We start from the raw sequence: 20781 nt of genomic DNA on the forward strand, positions 1-20781 counted from the left end.
GCACAATCCGTGAATGTCCCAGGAAGGATATTCCAACCGTCACAGCCTCAGAGTCTCTCTTCCACTGACCTTCTTTGCCCAAAATACCAGTCTTAAGAGTTTCTAAACACCAGGTTCTGTACCAACTGCAACAGAATCCCTTGGGAGGAAACCTTTTCAAAATGCCAATGCATGGGCCTCATTCCTAGAGATTCTGTCGCGTTCTGCCAAGTGGGAGTGAAGCGCAGGGCTTTGCAGTTTTTCTAAAATTTTCACAGGCAGTGCTGATGGGAGCCAAATTCTAGAAACCAGTTTTCTACAATAAAAAAAAAAAATAATAACTTTTTGTCTCTGCACTCTATGGATACGATCTCATGTAATCCCCCTGGTAACCCCAGGAGAAGTTGCCGTTACATTTCGACGAGGAACTTCCTCAAGGTCACAATGTTAAGGAGCGGCGGGACCGGGCTGGAATCGCATCACCATCACCTTCACTAGGTGACCAGCAGCAGCCCCGCAGATCGCTCTACGCTTAGGTGTTTCCTCTGGAAACGAAGGCAGAATCCATGTCCACTTCATGGGGTTTGCACGCCATGCGTCAGGGCTGAGGACACGGGCAACCTCGGAAGCAGGCCGTCCTGTGCAGCCACACTGTGGGCCAGCGCGAGTGCCGTCACCCCACTGAGCGTGGTTAGGAATGGGGTTCACAGTGAAGCTCAGCTGTCACAAGGTTTCTACTCTTTCTGGGCTTCTCTGCTATGAAAGTTTCACTGTTCACCGTCACAAAGCACTTTCACTTGTCACTTGTCATCTGTTCTTCAGGACTAGGAGGTAGCAGCCATTTCTCCCTTTGGAAAAATACATAAAAGCAGCAATTGGATAATTGAAGTTAGTGCCCTAAGTTTTTTCCCATTTGGTCCATTCTGATTTGTCAGAGGCTTTAACATTATAGGCTCATGAATTTTTGCTTGTTGTTGTTATATCAAAAATCCAAGATGTATTTATCTTTAAAGCAAAGCAATCTATGTCCTACCTGGCCCTCCATCCCCAACCTCTTCTAGAAAATACTTAGGAACTGGACAGGGTGGATTAAGAGGGCCCTTGGGGAAGGGTGCTTCTCTTTACTGTTTGAGGAAATTTGGAATTTTCTTTTTATCCCACGGTCCACTTGCCCACCCTGGGAGCGACATATCTGGGTGTAAGATGGGTACTTGGGGTTAGACAGGAATGAGACGTTAAAGACAGAAGATACAGTACCAAACAGGTCCTTTCATTCCTGCGCCCCTGACAGGGGCTCCCAGGTGGCCTGTGTCCTCTGGGCCACCGGCTCCTTTCCTTGGGAACGACCCTCCATGGCTGCCGGTCTCTCCTTGTCTGTTGTTTCCTGCTGTTCCGTCGAGGACGGTTCTCTCTGAGTTTCATCCCAGTTCTCACAACATTTCCTTCCACTTCTCTTTTTCCAGACTAATTGAAGGACATTGCGTCTCACATTATGCAGTCTTTCATTAATCTTCTATAAATGTTGATAGATTTCTCCTTTAATTCCTCTTAGCTTTATAGAGCTTTCAGAAATGTGGCCCATTTAGCTTTTAGTGCCTCGGTGGTGAAACATTCTCTTTAGCAAATGTATTTTAGTCTGTTGCGTTTGACAGTTAGAAATACTCTCTTCTTGGTAAGGTCTGCAAGTGGGCCCGTGTAGGTTACGCTCTGTCACCAGGGCCGCTCATTCGAGCTTCCACTCTGCAGGGCCTGGTTTCGGGGCTCACGTGGGCAGGCAGGCAGGTCTTCCTTTAAGGTTGGGGAACTGGAGGACGGAAGGAAGAAAAGACTGTGGGAAGCCCCACGCAGAGTACAAGGAACCGTCTTCCTTCTCAGCTGGAAGAATGTGTCAAATAAGTACTAGAATGTACCAATAAACTAGTATTAAGAGAGTCAAGCCATGGCACCATTTTGGTAATGCTGACTCTACATGGATGTCTGCTTTAATTTTGCCAGCTCCCTTCCCTGCTAGGTCTTCCTCTCTGCATGTCCTCAGCGCTTTCCTTTGTCTCCTCAGTCTTTGATTGATTTCCATCAGCTGCGGGTTAACCGCTCCCGGACTTCCCATCACCAACTGCTCCTTTGTCCTAGGGTCTCCACCCAGTGCAGGGGTGGGTGCCCTGCGTGAGGACGTCCCAGCCCTGCCCCGCCTCACAGACACGTCCAGGAGGCTTTGCATCCTGTGACTTCATTGCACAAAGCGTTCTCGCTCCGATGTGACCCTGTATTCCTCTCGGAAACCAGTATTGAGTTTTTTGTCTTCTTTTATTGGAAGACTTGGGCTGTGCTAAAATAGCGTTGCATGCCTGTGCTCGGCCGCCCATCTGCGCACCGGATGCTTCTGGATGAGTCCTTGTTTCTGCTCACGGCCTCTGAGCTTATTCCTCCCGTGGAATCGCTGGGCCTCCACACGGGATCCGTAGGTCTTTCCTTTTCGGAGACGTGTAAAGTGTGTTCAACATGAGATTTCCATGATATTAAACTTCTTCATTATGAAATATGTCATCCGCAGAGAGCAGTATATAGGACATATATTTGGAATTTAAAGGAAAACACTGGAGTGGACTTGTGCCCCCTTCCGCCTGCACACAGACTAGAGCAACGCCCTTACCTTTGGGCATCGGTGTGCCCTGCACAGACCACGCCCCTCAGACCACGCCCCTCAGACCACGCCCGCCTCAGACCACGCCCCTTTGTTCCCCACCTGTCTCCAAACACCACGTCTGGACCAGGTGTTTGTCATTCTTCCTGCTGTCGCAGTCGCACACCAATGTCCTCGAAACAAGATATTTTGTACCTCCTTGGTTTTCATTCCTATAGAAATGAAATCTATTCTTCTAGAAATATTATAGAAATAATTCTTATTTCTTATAGACATAATTCTTATAGAAATGCTGCATATGTTTTGCAATTTTGGCTGTTTTTGCCCAATGCTAGGTTTTTGAGATTCATCTAACCCTTTACTTGTAGCTATAGTCACTCATTTTCACGGGTAGTATTTCCTCTTTTTCATACAACACAATCTGTTTAGCCTTTTCAGTGCCGGGCGTTTGTGTTGTTTTCAGTTTTTTGCTCTTCCAAATGTGAACATTCTCATGCGTGTGCTAGGGTAGAATTCCTGGGTGGAGGGGTCTACACATTTTCAACTTCTCTAAGTATTTTTCACCAAATTATTTCCCAAAGCAGTTGGGCCAACTCTTCCTCCAATTGTTCCTTTTCATGGAACATCTTGCCAACTTTTGGTATTATCCGACATTTTAAATTTGCTAATCTGTTGGCTGTACACTTGTATCTCACTGAGATTTTCATTTTCATTTCACTGGTTAATAATAAAATTAGTATCTTTTTATATGTTTATGGACCATTCATGCTTTCTCTTCTGGGAAATGTCTGTTGAAGACTTTTGCCAATTTTCCTATTGGGACTTTGTTTTCCTCCTTTTGAATTGGAGTGTCTGATTTTTTTTTTCTTCTGAACACAAATTGTTTATTATTATATGTGTTGCAAATATTTTTACCTCATTTGTAGTTTGCCTCTTTCACTTTCTTTATGGTGTCTTTTGTTGAATGCAAGTTTTGATTCTAATATAGTTCATCTATCAATTTCTTTTTTTAATGATTTTTGCTTTTTGAGTGTAGTTTAAGAAATCTTTTCCTACACTGAAGTCACAAAGATCTTCTCTTCTGTTTTTCTCCTAAAGCTTTTAAGTTTTGCCTTTGACTTTTAGATAATAATTCTAGCTGCAGCTAATATTTACAAATAGTGGGAAACAGCATTCATTTCCCCCATATGGTTAACTAATTGCCTCCACATTACGTATTGGACAGAGGCTACGTTATTTACTGATTTGCAAAAACAGCTCTGTGCTTCTAAGCATATAGTGCTTCTAAGTTTCTGGGATTGCAGTTTGATTCCACTTGCCTATTTGTCTTACCCTGTCCCCAAACTACACGGTCTTTAGCCGACTTTGTAAGAATTCTTGATTACAGCCGGATTCTCAATCGTGCCCTCCTCCTCCTTGACCTTTTGCTCTTAGATATAAATGTTAGAATCAGCTTGAAAAAATACCTGAAGAATTTCCTTTGCAATTGAATTGAACGTAAAAATAACGGGGAGAATTGACATCCACAAATAAATAAGATGGATCTCTTTCCATTCATTTAAGTTTTCTGTAATGTATTTCTCTAACATTTTAGTTTTCTCCATAAGGGTTTTGTCTCGCTTAACCTTGACACATTTGTTACTTGTACTTTTTTTTTATCATAAACACACACACACACACACACACACTCACTTTCTAATGCTTTCATATCCTTGATAGCCATGCAATTCAGTTTTGTAGATCGATTTTATTACTGGAAACACTGCTAAATTATCTCATTAATTCTAATAATTAATCTCTATGGTTTTGTTTTGTTTTTCCTATGTAGAAACCATATATGTGAAAATAATGACAGTTTAGTTTTTTTATATCCCAATTCTTGTATTTATTATGTGTTGTAGTCAAATTGAGCTGTCTATGTTCCAATATTATGTTGACTAGAAGTGGTGACAGTAGGCTTTTAAATCTTTTTCCTAATTTGAAAGAGAATGCTTTTAATATTCACCATGCAATATGGAGTTGCTATAGTTTTTGGCATAAACTCCTTACCAGATGAAGGAAATGACACTTATTCCAAGTTTCCCAAGATTCTATTTTTAAAAATCGTATCAGCTGAAGTTTATCCAATTTGTTTTCGCCTTTATTAAGATGAGCATTTTTTTGGTTTATTCTTTTAATATGGTAAATTACCTCAATGCCTTTTCTTATACTGAAACTATGTTGCATCCTTGGGATAAATCTAATTTGTTAATGATGTATCACCTTTTGTGCGTTGCTGAGTTTGGTTTTCTGATATTATGTGCAAGCGTTTTTCATCTAAATTTGTGAATGAAATTGGCCTATAGTTTTCATAATTTTGTCTGACTTTGAATGTGCAGCTAGATTATTCCTGTAGAATGAATTCGGAAACGTTCCCTCTTTTTATAATCTTTGATGGAATGTGTGAAAAACTGTGAATTTGCCAATTTCTTAAATGTTTGGTAGAATTCATTGGTGAAACCAGGGGGACCTGGTGTGTTTTTGATGGTAGTTTGTTAACTGGATATTCACTTTAATTATGGTTACCGGTAGGAGTGTCCAGTAGAATGTTTTCTAGTGATTTGGATCAGGCCTGGGACTAGTCAGGTTTGCAGTACCTGGAATTGACCTTTGGCTGAATGGGCTGTGGAGAGGCTGATGGGGCCCTGGGAGGGACAGGTGGTCCAGCTGGTACTTGGGAATCAAGGCCTCTTAAAAGGTCACATGTCGGTGTTTTAATATTTAACAACCTGTATGACTTGGATTACCTCAAAGCAATGTTTGCTGGCTCGGTGTAAGATTTTTAAAATTGACTCTTTTTTTTAAAAAAAAATTTCTAATAATTAGGACAATTTATTGGCATAAAATTGTCATATGTTTAACGTTGATTACGGTGTGATGATTTGATGCATGTATATTGCAGAGTGATCGATTAGTGAGCACCTCCATCCATCGCCTGTGTGGTGAGAACGCTTACGGTTTACCTTCTTAACTACTTTCCAGTAGACAATACAGCGCGTGAGTTATAGTTGTCACCTCAGTATTGGAGCCCGGAGCTCACTCATCTTACAGCTGGAGCTGGTGCCCTGGACCAGCGTCTCCCGTGTCCTCCACCCCCAGCCCCTGGAAACCACCAATCTATGAGGTTGGCTTTTCTAGCTTCCACAAATAAGTGAGATCATACAGTATTTGTCTTTCTCTGTCTGACTTATTACACTTAGCATGATGTCCTCAAGGTCCCTCTACGTTGTTGCAAACGGTAAGATTTCATTCTTTTTTACGGTGGAATAATATTCGATTGTATGTATAATAAGTGAGAGAGAGAAAAATTCATTCATTCACTGAGAAAAAGAGACAAGACATGGAGCCAGCCTGTGAACACCCAGACACCAGGCCCGCACACAGCCACACTCACCCCACAGAAGAAAAGAGAGAAACACACATGCGGTGAGAGATGGAGAGGCATGGAGATGAGACAATAAAGAGAAATGAGACAGAAAGGAAGAGGAAAAAGCCGATTCACACCAGGAAGGGAAACAGTGGGAGATAAAGACAGAAACACCCAGGACGAGGTTGAAGGCTACAATCACAGGTAAAGGTTCCAAAACACTGTTACAGACGCTCCCAGAAGAAGAGCCAGCCTGGGAGAGGACGTGAGACTCGGGAGGCAGAGGAGCAGAGGGCGTCGGAGACTTAGAGACTCAGCCAGGCAGAGACACAAGTTCCTGGAGATCCAGGAGTCGGGACAGAGGACCGGGTGGGGAGACGGGAGAGGACAGAGGGAGGAGGGTACAAACTAGAGGAGCCACAGCAGAGGCCGCGGAGGTGGCCGCTAAGAGGCAGAAGCTGACATTGATTCCTTCCCCTGCAATAAACGGAGAAGAAAGAGGCAACACCAGGGAAGGAAGCCAGGTGTCCTCCCATCTTTTCCTTCTAACACTTCCCTCTGCAGATGCACAGCTCACACAGCAGGTGACGAGAGAGGGGAGGGTTTGGTCCACGTCACTCAGTGACTTTCGAGGTGCTGCTAAGTGTCCAGAGAACATCCTTTCCCACTTTTTCTCTGGATGTGCATTGACACTAGTGATTCAAGCCAGCACAACGTCGGGGGTGACGACGATGGAGACACTGGGGACCTGAGTTAATCACCTTCCCTTACAACGAACCAGCAGCAATTTAAACAACAACACAGCCCGAACTGGTGGCTTCTCATGGGTTTGTAAATGACGCGGTCCTCAAAAAACATATTGGTCAACAAGTACGTATTGGAAGGCACAACCTATCAATGCTCCAACAGGGAAATTAAAATAAAAAAGAAATACAAAATATCCTTCCCGCTCCTAAGAAATGTACGACTTAGTCATGAAGCTTAGGCTAATATACCAGAGAAAAAGTCTCCACTAAGTCGAGAGATTTGAGTATTTATCCTACTTATGTAAATGTGCAATGGAGACCAGGAAATAAGTTCTGTGAGGACGGAGATTGTATATTCTGTTCTCTGTGAGATGCCCAGAGCCAAGAACAGGACCTGGCAGACATGGGCACTCGATTCCTTATTGAACGGCTCTCAATGGGATTTTGAGTCAGGCGGGATAGCTTTTGTCCGTTGTGTGGTCCTGGGATGTTATTATCTAGCCGCAGTCTTACCATATGTGCACAGGGGTGACAAGAGTCTCAGCCTCATAAGTAAACGTGGGGGTTAAATTGCGTAATAACATATGCAGCACACGGGCAGCAGCAAACCGTTAATAAATGGCACATATTACGCTTATTTGTTCCTGTCTGCTTGTTAACATATCTGTTACTTTATAACAGTTTGCTAGCTTGGCAGAAATCACTACAGTGCTTCACAAATTAAATCTTATACATTTCAGAAGTAGCTGATAATCCTTGTTATTAGTAATTCAGAGGGCCCTTTCCTCAACCGAGATGAATTAGTGCATGTGGCTAGGACTGTAACAACTAAGATACACAGATTTCCTCACACCCGTGGCGCTGTCATCGCATACAGCTGCACGGTCAACGACGATATTTCTACAATGCGATCAGCAACTGTGTCTGCTCCAAATACACTGTAATGATCGCCCCACTTTTCAGGTGTGATTCTGTGTGGCTGTGAGGGGCCAGGTCCTGGAAATGCCGACAGAAGAAGTAACTTAAATGTTCCAGGGACAGAAGTGACCGGTATTTCTAGTCATGTCCAATTGTACTGCCGGCACAGAAACCCAAAGAGTGATGACGCTAAAAAAAAAAAAAAAAAAGTCAGCACATTTTCAATTCAGATTGACACGATTCAAGAGATACACATAACTGACATTTGTTCAATAACATTCAAGTGTGTCAAAGGATCGGCGAAGGAAAGTTTGATCTCTCTAGTCAGCTTAAAGCTGAGTCCTACAGGGGAAATATGTCTGGGGGTGGGGGGTGGAGGGTGCCCTCGAATGAAACGTTTCTTTACAAAGTCGAGGGAGGTGTTCAGTTGATGGAACCCCAGCACATTCCCCGGGCTCACCTCTCAGTAATAAATCCATAAATTTAACAATAAATAGCTAAATCTCTGGTCCGTGCAGGTATGTGTGCACGTGCGTTGACTCTTTGGTTGGACGTTGGTCATAGACGATGTAGTGGCAGAACGAGACTGCAAGAGAGGTAACTGAGACTTGGAAATCGTGAGCCTAAGCCCTTTCCCGGCCGTGTGAGTCATTCATATACCTGATCCACAGCCACAGGGACTGTGCTTGTTTTTCTGGGTATCGCCACGCTTTTGCTCCTGCGTGCCACCTCTCAGGAGGCTCCCACCACCTCGCACATTCTCCTGTTCTCTTATTTGGTTGCTGACCTCCTACTTGTTCGCTGAGATCCATCTCAAATGACACCTTCATGGCCTCTCCTCATTCTATAATAGATGTAACTTCTCCCTTAAATGAAGCACTCCCACGTTGCCTACAGACAGTAAGGTCCTAATGGTGAAATCTCTTTCCACGTACATCTGGATTCCTGCAGAAACAGACCCAGGCTTTTCCACAGAAGGCACTCAGGGTAAAGATCCCCCAGTTCTCCTTCCCAACAGGTATGTGTCACCTGGCTGTGGGCGGGCTGTGCTGGCAGGTGTGATGGGAGCAGAGCCTTGGAATGCGCTTGTGTCCTTGCTCTCCTGACATTCCCGAGAAGGCGCTGTCAGAATGAGGAGGAGAATGAGAGCGCTCGAGGGACCTGCAGAGCCTCTGGCCAGTCCCAGAGACATAAGCAAGCTTGGCGAAGATCCGCTGAGCTGCAAAGACACACACGGAAGAAACAGCTATTTATTGTCCCAGGCTGCTGGGTTTTTGTAGTTACTTGTTGCACAGCAATTTGGTAGCAACAGCCAATGGATACAGTTCTCAATAAACACCTTCAAAGAAACTGAAATAAGACTATTTTCTGGAGTCTAGAATTAAATATTTAAGGACTAATTTGCACACACTTCAAATGGGGAACAGCGATCTATGAGACCTATGGAATCATTAAATGAATTTTATAATGAGACTAAGCAACCGCCTGAAGGGCTATTTTGGTGAATGTGAATTTCAGAGACGATGGCCTGTGGACAATGTGAACAGACAGCTGTGCACTGACCCTTGTTTACCGGGTTTAGAACTAGACATTGGGCACGTCCCAGAAGCAGTGGGACAGGACATAAGTCTGGAAGGAGACCCATCTCCGACGTCACTGTCACACACACCTGATGCTCAGGGACGAGCCCTGCACGTGAGGGCCCTCCGCTCACTGAGAGAGCTGGAGAAATGGAGGGGTCAGCAGTGACACCGCTGGGCATGGCCGCCGTCCCCTCCGGCTCTGGCTGTCACAGATTTACCTTCCCCACCCTGACTCTGAACTTTAAAATTCTCGTTCTGCCTTTTTATGAATCATACTAGGGTGGGGATTTTTGATATGAATACCCTAAGAATAAAATAAAATGACTATAAATGTCAGACAAGAGAACAGACCATTTCTCTTCACTCTGAAAGCTCACACCCTGTTCTCGCGAAGCTCTGCCTAAAACGTGTGTCCACCGCTGACATCTCATTTCACCCCCACTCCAGCCTCGTGAGGTAAATAAGGGTACGTATTGCCACCCCCAATCAACAGATGGTGTGGCTGCCACACAGACAGGGTAAGTGACTGTCCCCGAGGGTGTGGAAGCAGCGAGGGGTGGAGCCAGGACCAGGACCCCGCCGGCCGTCCTGTGGCAGGTGCTCCTAGGCTGCGCCACCTCTCACAGAAGTGATATCGGCTTCCTCCCAAACTAACACAAACTGCCAAGAAACTCCAGGCCCCACACTGGCCACAACCACCGCGCGAGCCATTGGAGGTGGCGTGGGGCCCAGGCCCGGCCCCGTGTGCGATGCAGGGACAGGCTTTGAGTGCCAAGCTCAGGTGACTCTCTCCGGGTTGTGAGGCTGCCTCTCCTGGACAGAAATGGAGGCAGAAGGAAGTGTGCATCTAAATTACTGTCACTTGCTATTGATTTACTGATGGCTTCTAAAAATGTCGCATTTGAACTGTCAGTGAATTTGCCGACTGCTGGCTTGCGTGATGAAAGCAAGTGTGAACCATAATTGATTAGGCCTCATTTGCTTATCCATATTATGCTAATTAGATCTGCAATCTTCCCTTTGTACCATCACCCGGTGACAGAGGAAATCAGGGTGATGGGGAAGCAGACAGGTTTGGAAGCAAGAATGGAAGACTGAACGGGCCGCATCTTCACAGAGAGAAACTTTAGTCCTTCGATACCCTTCGCCTTAGAAGTCAAGCTTTATATGATCCCCTTTCGTGGCCTTCCTTGTGAGATGGTTTTATTGCGATGAATTTTAGTTCTCTGGACACAGAACTTGAATTAATTTTGTAGACCCCACCCTCTGGCTAGTGACAGTGGTATGGAAAAGGGTCAGAGGGAGGAATTCTGTGGTCAAGCCCTTCACGCTGTGAATAAGAAGCCAAGTGGTCTGTGGGGGAGGTGATTCACCTCTGGTCACACGTGTCTCTGGACAAAGCATGAATTCCCATGAGTGCCACCGATCAGTGTCACGCTCTGAACCACCATCTGGATAAAATCTTAGCAGACACCACGTCTTACTCACCCTCCAGTCTCTAGGGCCTCGCACGGGGTAGGTGGACATTTGAAAATGGTAGAAAATGAATGAATATGATATACACAAAAATAGCCCACAAATATTATGGGTTTGAAGAAAGGGTAAAACGAATTTGTATACGTTCTGATATGTTTGTGTGGATGTCTGTCTGAAACCATTTTCATTGGACTACAACTGAAACAATGGGCTTAATTCTATCTGTTCAACCATTATCCAAACCTTTCTCAGGGTTCACGAAACTGAGCTCTGAGATTACGATGGAATCTCTTAACACAACATCCACTTACGTACCAAGATATAAACATTTTGAGTGGTAGTCAGGCCTTATTTTTCCATGCATGTTCTAGATGCTAAGTGTTATTAAAAACATTTTCTTTTTACCATACTGCACTGTTTCGTAGAATTATAGTCACAGAAGTTACAAGATGTGTTTTCGCACTGTGAATATTTTATAACGCTGCCGATCTTTCCCACCGTAGGAAACAACGTTACAGAAGAAGAAGACAGTCAAAGAAATTCTCAAAACAGTATTATCAGTTCTATTCAAACCCAGGATTTGAAATCACTGCTTATCATTTCCGTCACTGTTATTATTATTATTAGCACCCAAAGTGCTAACCGGGTGATTAAAAGATGAGTTAGTTCAATCACGATTGTTCTGATGAATTGGGATTTGGACCCGGGCAGCCGGCGTCCTCACTGCACAGTGCTCCCAGCTCTCGTGCACGAGAACCTGTCCTCTGTTCACGTTGATCAGCTCAAACGCGAATGAACATGACACTGAATTGCTGTGGGGTCACCTGGTTGACCTGGTTGGTGACTCCAATCCATGTGGCATTTGTACGGGTTCCTGACTCAGACATCCACTGACAGGCCACGTCCTACTTTTAATTACCCTTCGGTGAATTAATTACCCATCTCAGTTTCCTCATTCGTAAAACGAGGATAAGAAAATGACTTAACTTCATGGAGTTGCTGAGGATAAACCGGGATAGTAATTGTGCGGCGTTCTGAGTGGTGTCTGGCACATAGTACGCGTTTCATAAATGTCAGCTAGTACGAAATGCGTCACTAGAGGTGACCCTAAGTGTGGCCAATGAGCTCTGTCAATTACCAACGAGAATGACAAACACCACCCACGCCAGCCTCAAGGACCAGTGACAGGATGCAGGTTCCTGCCTGAGGGACAGAGAACAGGCTTGGGAGAACAGAAGTGACCGAGAGCAAGATGGCACATTTCTGATTCCTGGGTTATCCCCACGAGCAGATGAGCTGGGCACAGTCCAGTGTCACAGGGGGTGGGGGGGGGAAGGGGGCGTGAGCTCACTGCTTAGTCAGGAGCAATGGATGGACTCGGGGGGAGGCCAGAGTCAGAAGCCGCTCCCTCTAATATGACGTCCTGCGGGAGAGGGTGCACTCTCAGCATTCACTGTTTCTTTTCATCTGAAGGATGCAAATGAAGAAACCAGAAACTTCAGAGATGAGTCAGCAGGGAATCTGGTCGGGGTTTACTGTGTTGCCTCCTGTCAATCCCTCCGGAGCCCTGAGGACATAGGCGCGTTTCTGTCCCCAGAGCAGGGCGGCACCAGTGGTGACGATCCTGTCACACTATGGAAATGACTCGTCTCACTTAATGCATGGGTGTCCTGACAATTTACTCACAGGAGCAAGAGCACCGTCAAGCCCTATTTCTCCATCGGGGTGATTGAATGTGCTGGGTCTGACTCAGCACACGGCAGGTCTGGCTGGCCTTGGGGTGATGCCCGAGGACGGCGGCAGCTAGTACGGTGACCGGCACAATGAGCGGTGTCCCAGCCTAGCCCCGACCGGTTTCCAGGCTACTCCAGTCACTGTAAGAACACTGGTTAAATTCTGGTCACTTAGGAAACCGGCTGGAGGACGTGGTGAGCTTAGGGCCGTCCTGTGGTTCAGTAGAGCCGGACACAGCCAAGGCTTAGTCACGTGGTCTGCTGGCGTCCCAGTTCCACTATTAGGCGTTCTGTGCAAAGCAGCTGTGGGGTGTACTGAGGTGTTTGAACCCGTTGCCGGGACAGCCACCCAGCTACTCTCACAGTTTTATAGCTTTAAGCTCTAATTATCTCAGGGAGGTACTACGGGTCTCTTACCTCTTCCAGGAGTGTTCAGAGTTCTCTTTAGTCAATTAAAAACTTGTATTTCACAGTACGAGTATTTTAAATCCCTCCCCCTGCCTGGGGCCCCTTCATCCTCACGGTCTCAGACGGGGACCCCGACCACTGCCGGTTTCCCAGTCGCCCCGAACCCTAATCTCCCACTGGCTCTCTCGCTGCCTCAGTCCCCACTGTGTGCGGTTACCCACATCCCTCGGGGGATTTCATGAGGGTTCACCGGCAGAACGAGAAGCTCCGAGGCTGTTTGGTGTGCTCATCGTCTCACACCACGATACCCACACCGAGACTTCCTGTAGGAAGACCAGGTGCGTACACAAAGTCTGACTATTAAGTAGGGGACAAAGCCAATGATCGTAGTGCATGGCAGGTGACAGACTCCAGTTTATTTTCACCGGGGCGTTCTCAGGCTCTGCACACGTTTTCACTGAGCCGCCAGCTGTGTGGCTGAGCCCAGGCCACGTTCTTACCCTCGCGGGACAATTCCTGTCCTTGGGATGGGACCAGTGCTGCCACCAGTGCTAATTTTAACTCTAGTCTCTGAACAACTTGAGTGTCCATCCATTGTCAGAAATGGTGATTAATGAACCTTCAAGAAATGATGCTTATATAGCTTCCTCTTCCCTTTTCACATGTCAACCAACTGTTCTTGGTGGCGGAGCCCAGAGCTTAAGGAGTTCACAAGAGGCCATGTTCTGTCTGTCCTGTCGGTCGCGGTGGTGAATGTCCTGGGTCCTGGGATTGGCGTGGTTTCCATTCCTGAGTGTGACGAGTTCACAGGTGCTGTTCAAAGGACCTGCTTCCAGAGCTGACTGAGCTCCGAGGGGCCTGGTCCCATCACAGGACGAGGGCACCGATTCGCTCGTAGCACCTTAAGGTGGCACCTCCTCCCTGTCAGGGGTCAGTCTTCACTGGGCCGCGGGTGCCCCTGAAGGACGTCACTAAGAATGAGCCTCACCTGTCACCTACCTGCCTGTGAGGGTCGAATGCAGCGTTGTGTTCTCAGCCCAAGGAAAGGAATGCTTTGTGAGGGCGGGCGAGGGACACGGGCAAGGGGGAAGCTCATGAATACAGATGGCTGCACCTAACCCCGACTTTCAAGAAGCTCTGCTCTGCAGATGTCCCCAGACCTGGGGGAAGCTGCTCCTGAGAGAGATCCGAGCGTCAACGTGGATAATGCGTTTCAGGAAGAAAACCAACATGACACGGCAAGACGAGGCAGGAACGGTGACCACCTCTTCCTGGGCGGGGCCTTCCCTCTCCCCTTCCAAGGGGAAATAATTTTCGTGTTTAAAGGTTATAAAAGTAATTCATGGCCATTGCGAAAATGTGAGAAAATACAGAGAAAGTAAAAAAGATGAGAAATAGTAAATATACTTCTATCACCTGAGTCTGAATACACAGCTGCCAACTGCTTGTACTCCAAGTTTATTTTTCCGAATTGTCTTGTAAAGTATGCACTAGTGCCCCCCCCTTAAATGGGAAGCCCCCCAACCTGGAGAGCCAGGACAAGATGCTTTTCTTTGTCAGTTTGTTAGTGATCCCAGCTAACTTCACTGCACATAGGACCCAGCAAGCATGAGCTCCTGAAATTCTGACTCACACTGTGGGGGGACTGATAACATCGTCTCTGTGTATGGATGAGAAGACTGAGGCTCAGAGAAGTCACGGCACGAGCCCTGCATCTCACGGTTATTACGTGATGGAGAGAGGGAGCTCGGCCCCTGAGCCCACGAGCCTACGCCCCGCATTTTACTGCCTCCTCTGCTAGGGGTACCAGAAACATCATTGGGGAAAGTCTGATTCTGTAAACATGTGAAGGCAGGAGAGCTGGGAGCCAGGGCCAAGCCTTACATTCCCCGAGGACTCTGCAGACCACCTGAGTCTTACTCCTCATTTCTTTGGTCTAAGCGCCACTCAGGTTCCCTGCCTCCCCCAGGCCAAGAGCCCGCTGCCCCCTCCATGTGGGCGTGATTTAGGTCACAGGAGCCCCAGTCACACAGGGGACACGGGGCCAGCTTTGCGCACTGGTGATGTTTGCAAACAGTGCAGTATTGGTTTTAGCCCCCGCCATGAGAACACGAGCCGGCACACGTGTGCGCCCTTTTTGCTCAGAAGAGAGCAAAGCCTTAATCAAGCCTGGACATTTAGAATCCTGCGTTAAAGAGAGATATATAGATACGGACCCAATAGATACTGGCGGCTGCCATTTCACTTTAATTGTAATTTTGCAACTTCAACAACAGAAGATGCATTAGGCTTCCCCCTCAATCGATACACAATATATTATCAGTCTAGACGACCTAAAACGACTTGTATAAAATATCAGCGCGTTGCATTTTCATTATGTAAATGGAACTCTGCAGCAGAATTAATTGATTATTCAGTTACTATGGATCAGTCTCAGATGTCTTAGTGAGATAAGAGCGAAACTTATCCAGCCTCTCCAGCGACTGTAACTTAAAAGGAACAAGGTTGAGAGAGAGAGAGAGAGAGAGAGAGAGAGAGAGAGAGGAATGCAGAACACACTTCTCTTTCATTGGCAGCCTGGGCAAAGCCTCTGAAATGCTGAAAGCGAGAAGAAATCCATTACCAGGTTTATTAGTGGAGTGCCCAGAGTTATTAGGCTGGTTAGGGATCAGTGCCTTAAAAACCACAAAGAAAACGTGTCACAGGCGGCGGGAGCCTCCAGCTGTCTCTCCAGGCCCCCTGTGCCCCAGCGAAGTCACTCCCAGCCCACGTATAATTCCAGCAGGAGTGTTTAAGTGACACATGTGGACCCATTTCTATCTTCCTGCCACGGTGGAGGCTGGGAACCAGGGAGAGGCTGTATCTTTAGCTTCATGACAGAAAGAAGAGAGAGGAGCAGGCAAGTGGCCTCTCTGGCCACCCCTGCCCTCCCCGAAGTTTCATTGAAGGAAAACAAATGTCCCCATTGCTCCCACAGAAACAGATGTATTTGTTTTTAAAAAAACATACACAACTATACCCATCGGCTGCCCCCTGACAGCAGGGCCTGTACCACCTCGCTCCAAGATGCCACCTTTGCTCCACGTGCCTGAGATGCCCTCTGGGGGGTCATATGAGCACGCTGATTGGGGTCACCTCAGTGGTCAGTCTGTGGAGGGTTGTATTTAATTTTTGCAAACAGAATTCTTGACCTCATAGTGAGGTAAGAGGTTGAGTCATATTTCTCTGTTTGCAAATGAGGTTTTAAAAGGCAGTAGAAATGCTAGGCTCTAAGATGGTACTATTTTCTGCAACACTCTGAAGCCAACTTCCAAAATACTGGAAGCCATGACCGCACCGAAGAGGAAAAGATCAGGATTCCTAAGGTTTTGCACAAACACTCATCCTGGCTCTTTCTAGTACGGCACCGAGCGCCACCCAGGCCAAACCAAGCCACAGCCTCACCATCCTACGTTCACCTGTGCGTAAGCCGCTAAGAGCTGAGGGGCTCAGAGCTGGGGATGCCCAGCCTGGGACACAAACAAAACTGGGTAGGGTTTCCGTTCGTGAGATTTCATGCTGTGGGAGCCTCCTGTGGCCGCTGGCACAGATGACCAACAAACGCAGGGGCTTAAAAGTACCCTGATGTGTTACCTTACTGCTCTGCAGGTCACCAGTCTGCCGTGGTTGTGGCACAGTCCAGGCGTGGCAGGGCTGTGCTCCTTCTGGGGTCTGGGGACTCTGTTCCCTTGTCTCTGCAGCATCTAGAGGCACCTACGTCCCTTGCCTTGTGGCCCTGCCACCTGCAAAGCCGGGGCAGCCCCTGAGTGTCACACTGCCTCCCTCTGATGGTGACTTTTCTCCCTCTGCCCGATTTTAAGGACCCCTGTGATCACCACGGGCCCACAGTGTAATTGGCGCAGTCTCCATGTGATATTACAGTATGTCATGTTCTGTTATGCTTTGGTATGTTATATGCTATGTTGTGTTGCATTGGTTGTGTTGTGCTGAGTTATGTTATGTTGTGTTGTATGTTGTGTTGTGCTGTACTGTATTTATTTTCTATTAAAGTATAATTGGCACACACCATTAACCGGTTTCAGGCGCACACCAGTGATCCACCATTTACAGACCTTACCATGTGCTCACCACACTATGTCTAGTTCCCACCTGTCACCGCACAGCTATCACAATGTTATCGACTGTATTCCCTGGCTGTACATTACATCCCCATGACTCCTTCATTTTGTGCCGGAAGTCCAAACCTCTCGTCCCCCTCACCTTTCTCACCCCTGCCCCATCCCTCCCCTCTGGCAACCATCAGTGTGTTCTCTGTTTCTGTTTAGTTTGTTTGTTCATTTGTTTTGTTTTTTTAGATTCCACATATAAGTGAGATCATATGGTATTTGTCTTTCTCCTGTCCGACTATTTCACTCAGCATAATGCCCTCAAGGTCCATCCACATTGTTGCAAATGGTAACATTTCATTCCTTTTATGGCTGAATAATATTCTACTGTGTAGATGGAATATTCATTCGTCTGTTGATGGACACCTAGTTTGTTTCCACATCTTGGCTATTGTAAATAATGCTGCAGTGAACATAGGGGGGCAGATGTCTTTTCAAATTAGTGTTTTCATTTTCTTCGGATAAACGCCCAGAAGTGAGATTGCTGGGTCATGAGGTAGTTCTGTATTTAAATTTTTGGGACCCTTCGTACCGTTCTCCATGGCGGCTGCACCAATCGACCTTCTGCCCCATCTCTTCGCTGACACGGCTCTTGGTCAGGTTCCCTCTGGTCTTCGCTTAAACATCTTTTTCTCAGAGAAACCATATCATCTTCCTACTTAGTAGAGTTCTGTATGTATGTGAGAACTTTACATTCATCAAAATGAATTACTCTTTATCACAACACAGTGAGTTAACTTTTATCCATAGAAAGTATGCAGTGAGTACCTAGTGAATAAACGCATGTGTAGCTTTTGCCGTCTAATCCTTCATCTACTGCGAGGGCCAATGCACAGAGCTGTTGTGGAAGAGTTTAATTTTTTTGCGTTTCAGAAGGAAAAAAATAATGATGATGAAGTAATCCGGGGGAGTAGAGGAGGCTATATATTGAAATGTTAACCCAAGGTGTGGACGGACATAATTGACTGTACATCATCCTGACTGACAGGTTCTTGGACCAATTGAGACAATTCTCTGCCTTGCGAAATTGGCTGAGGCAGTCAGCTCGATTGATCCAGTGCACAGTCAGAAGGTTTCCTGGAAACGAGAGTCCACTGCAGGGCTGGCGCAGCATAACGCATGGCTCTGACCCTTCAGGGGCATGCAGCTGTGTTTTCCAACTGAAAAAATTGTTTTTACTGTCACTCACTGTGATAAATACAATTTCCGCTGCTGCCCACACTTACAGACCCATAACTGAGGGTGGAATGTTGTGAAACAATGTTTGCCCTGTGACACAAGACACACGGGTATTTGCTGGTGTTTTGTATTTAAACTTCTTAAAATACTCACTGTGAGCCCCTGGTATGATTTCACAAGCATTAGCGGTCTTGACCTGCAGGTTGAGAAGTGCCAGCTTAGACAGAACCCATTTCAAACACTTGCCAATAGCCTGTGATGCACCTAGAAGAGACAGAGGGAGGGCGGACGCGCCTACTGCCACACTTCCAGGTTCTGAGGCGCCAGGACATCAGTCTCCCTCACTCTGCCAGCGCGCTTCCCTGCCCTTCTCCTGCCTTAAATCGGCCTCCCGACTTCCATAGCCCTCACCCCCTTTACACACACCCTGGTCCCTCACTGACTCTTGATAAAGGGGCACGAAAGGGATCCTGGAGTCTGGTCCTGACTCTCACCTACTGGCCTCTTTACCCACAAAATGAAGGCAGATCAAACGAGGTGAGGAATGTAAAAGGCTCCGTAAGCTGTAAGAATAAGAGAGTCTTCTTCCTATTATGGTGTCAGAAGTGGGCATCTGACGGCGGCACGCAGAAGGGCCTGAGTGTCAGGACGGGGGCGGCTCTGTGAAATAGAGAGAACGTGGGCCGTGGTGGGGACCAAGCCTGCCTGAGTTCACATCCAACTCTGTCACTTGGTAAGTATAACTATGTGACTTTGAGAAGTTTGTATAAATTTTCTGAGCTTCTTTCTGATTTGTGGGAGGAGAATAATGTTGACTTTATATATATAGCTGTGTGGAATGCGTGAAACAATGTGTTCAGAGTGCTCAGCATATTAAATAATGTGAAGTACAAAGAAGATTCGGGAATCCAGACACGCTCAGCTCCGAGCAGCGGGAACATAAGAGAGACAGACATACATGATTTTAAATTTTCTGGTAGCCACATAAAAAATGAAAAGAAACAAGTACCACTAATTTCAATAATATTTTCTTTAGCCTAATATGTCCCAAATATTATCATTTCAACATATGACATGTATAAACAATTATTACCAGATATTTTACTTTTATTTATGCAAAATCTTAGAACTCTGTGTATACTTTATGACCACAGGCACCCCAATTCCAGGCTGAATTTTCATCAGAAGTGTTTGATCTTGAGTTAGATTTCATAAGGTTTCCAGGTGAAACAGCAGATTCACACACCCATGTTGTAAACATTCTTGGATGTTTTCCAATAACTGAAACTAATTCAAATTGGGACTTCATCTCCTCAGTCCACTAGGCCCAGTTCAAGCGCCCAGTCGTCCCCTGTGGCCAGCGGCCACCATACTGCGCAGCATGAGCCGGGAGGCCTCCCCACATCTCAACGGGCATGAAAAGACAGCAGGTGTCCTGTAGAGGAAGGAAGAGGACGCAGGGCATTGCTGTTCCTTGGGAAGGTCCTGGGGACGGAGGGGAGGGTGACCAGAGCTCCCACCTGCTGCTCTCCACTGGCCACAAGCTGTCTGCTCCTCTGTGAAGTGAAAGAAGGGCAGGGGGTGGGAGGGCGCTGCCGTCACTCTGAACATCACGGCCTCCTGGTGAGCAGGGACCCAAAGCACAGCCACGAAAAGCGAGTCAGGACCCGGCGGATGAGGGGAGCTGACAAGAAACAAGAGCATTTCGAGAACATGGCTGGGGGAGGCTGAAGAGGGAGCGACGGATCAATGGCGTACAGCGATCACCACGGAAGGGAGGAGGCGCTCAGAGAGGGCCAAGGGGCCATGAGGAGGGGACAGCGTCTGTCAGGGACAGGGAGGGAAGCGCCCCGAGTGCAGGAGGCATCCATCTGAGAGACAGCTCTCCCAAGAAGAGGCGAGCGAGGCTGAGCTGAAAACATGGGGACTCGACCAGTCAGGACCGTGGGGGGAGGGACCCCTCTGTTCTGGCTCCAAAAGATAAGACAGACTAATAACTAAACGTGAAGTACGTGATTTTACATTTGGAAGAGGGCTAGTAAGTCGCCTCGACGAAGGACCTCATTCTGTAAGTGGGGGATGGAATTCCATCACAGGTGGGAACAGTGACCATGTCAGGAGTTGTCAGCTCACATTGTCCACAGACCCGCGTCTTCCTGTCGGCAAACATTTCAGTGCCATTCATTAGTAAATGTGTAAGGCATTAGTACAGCACGCCTTTTGCACGCTTCTGATCAAAGAGAAAACTGAGGCCTCGGGTTGCTGTAGACTGGGAGCCTACCTGTGTCTACTGAGAGCTGTGCCGTCCAACACTGAGCCACGGGCCACGTGTGGCCACTAAGCCCAGGAAGTGTGTGTGGCTGGTCTACACGGAGCTGTGGTGGGAGTATAACACACCCCGGCTTTGTCAGACGTAGTAAGACAACGTATGAGCTACCTGGTTACGTTGACGTGCATGAAAATCAGTTTTGTATGGACTACGTGCTAAAAGAAAAAATATATCTCTCTATATTTCATCAAATAGAATATATGATTTAAAGTTACTT

The 20781-nt window shown here is 46.8% G+C and overlaps 1 long non-coding RNA gene across 1 annotated transcript in view; it reads right to left on the reverse strand.

Moving 5' to 3' along the window:
- Positions 1-427: 427 nt before the first annotated feature.
- The window catches only part of LOC117015221 (uncharacterized), a 276976-nt gene continuing 256622 nt past the window's right edge, over positions 428-20781 (reverse strand). Inside the window, exon 5 of the long non-coding RNA XR_004421680.1 lies at positions 428-827. This is a non-coding gene — a long non-coding RNA (uncharacterized LOC117015221). The remainder of the gene's footprint in view (positions 828-20781) is intronic.

The sequence above is a fragment of the Rhinolophus ferrumequinum genome, chromosome 22 (genome assembly GCF_004115265.2).
Source record: "Rhinolophus ferrumequinum isolate MPI-CBG mRhiFer1 chromosome 22, mRhiFer1_v1.p, whole genome shotgun sequence".
Taxonomy (NCBI): domain Eukaryota; kingdom Metazoa; phylum Chordata; class Mammalia; order Chiroptera; family Rhinolophidae; genus Rhinolophus; species Rhinolophus ferrumequinum.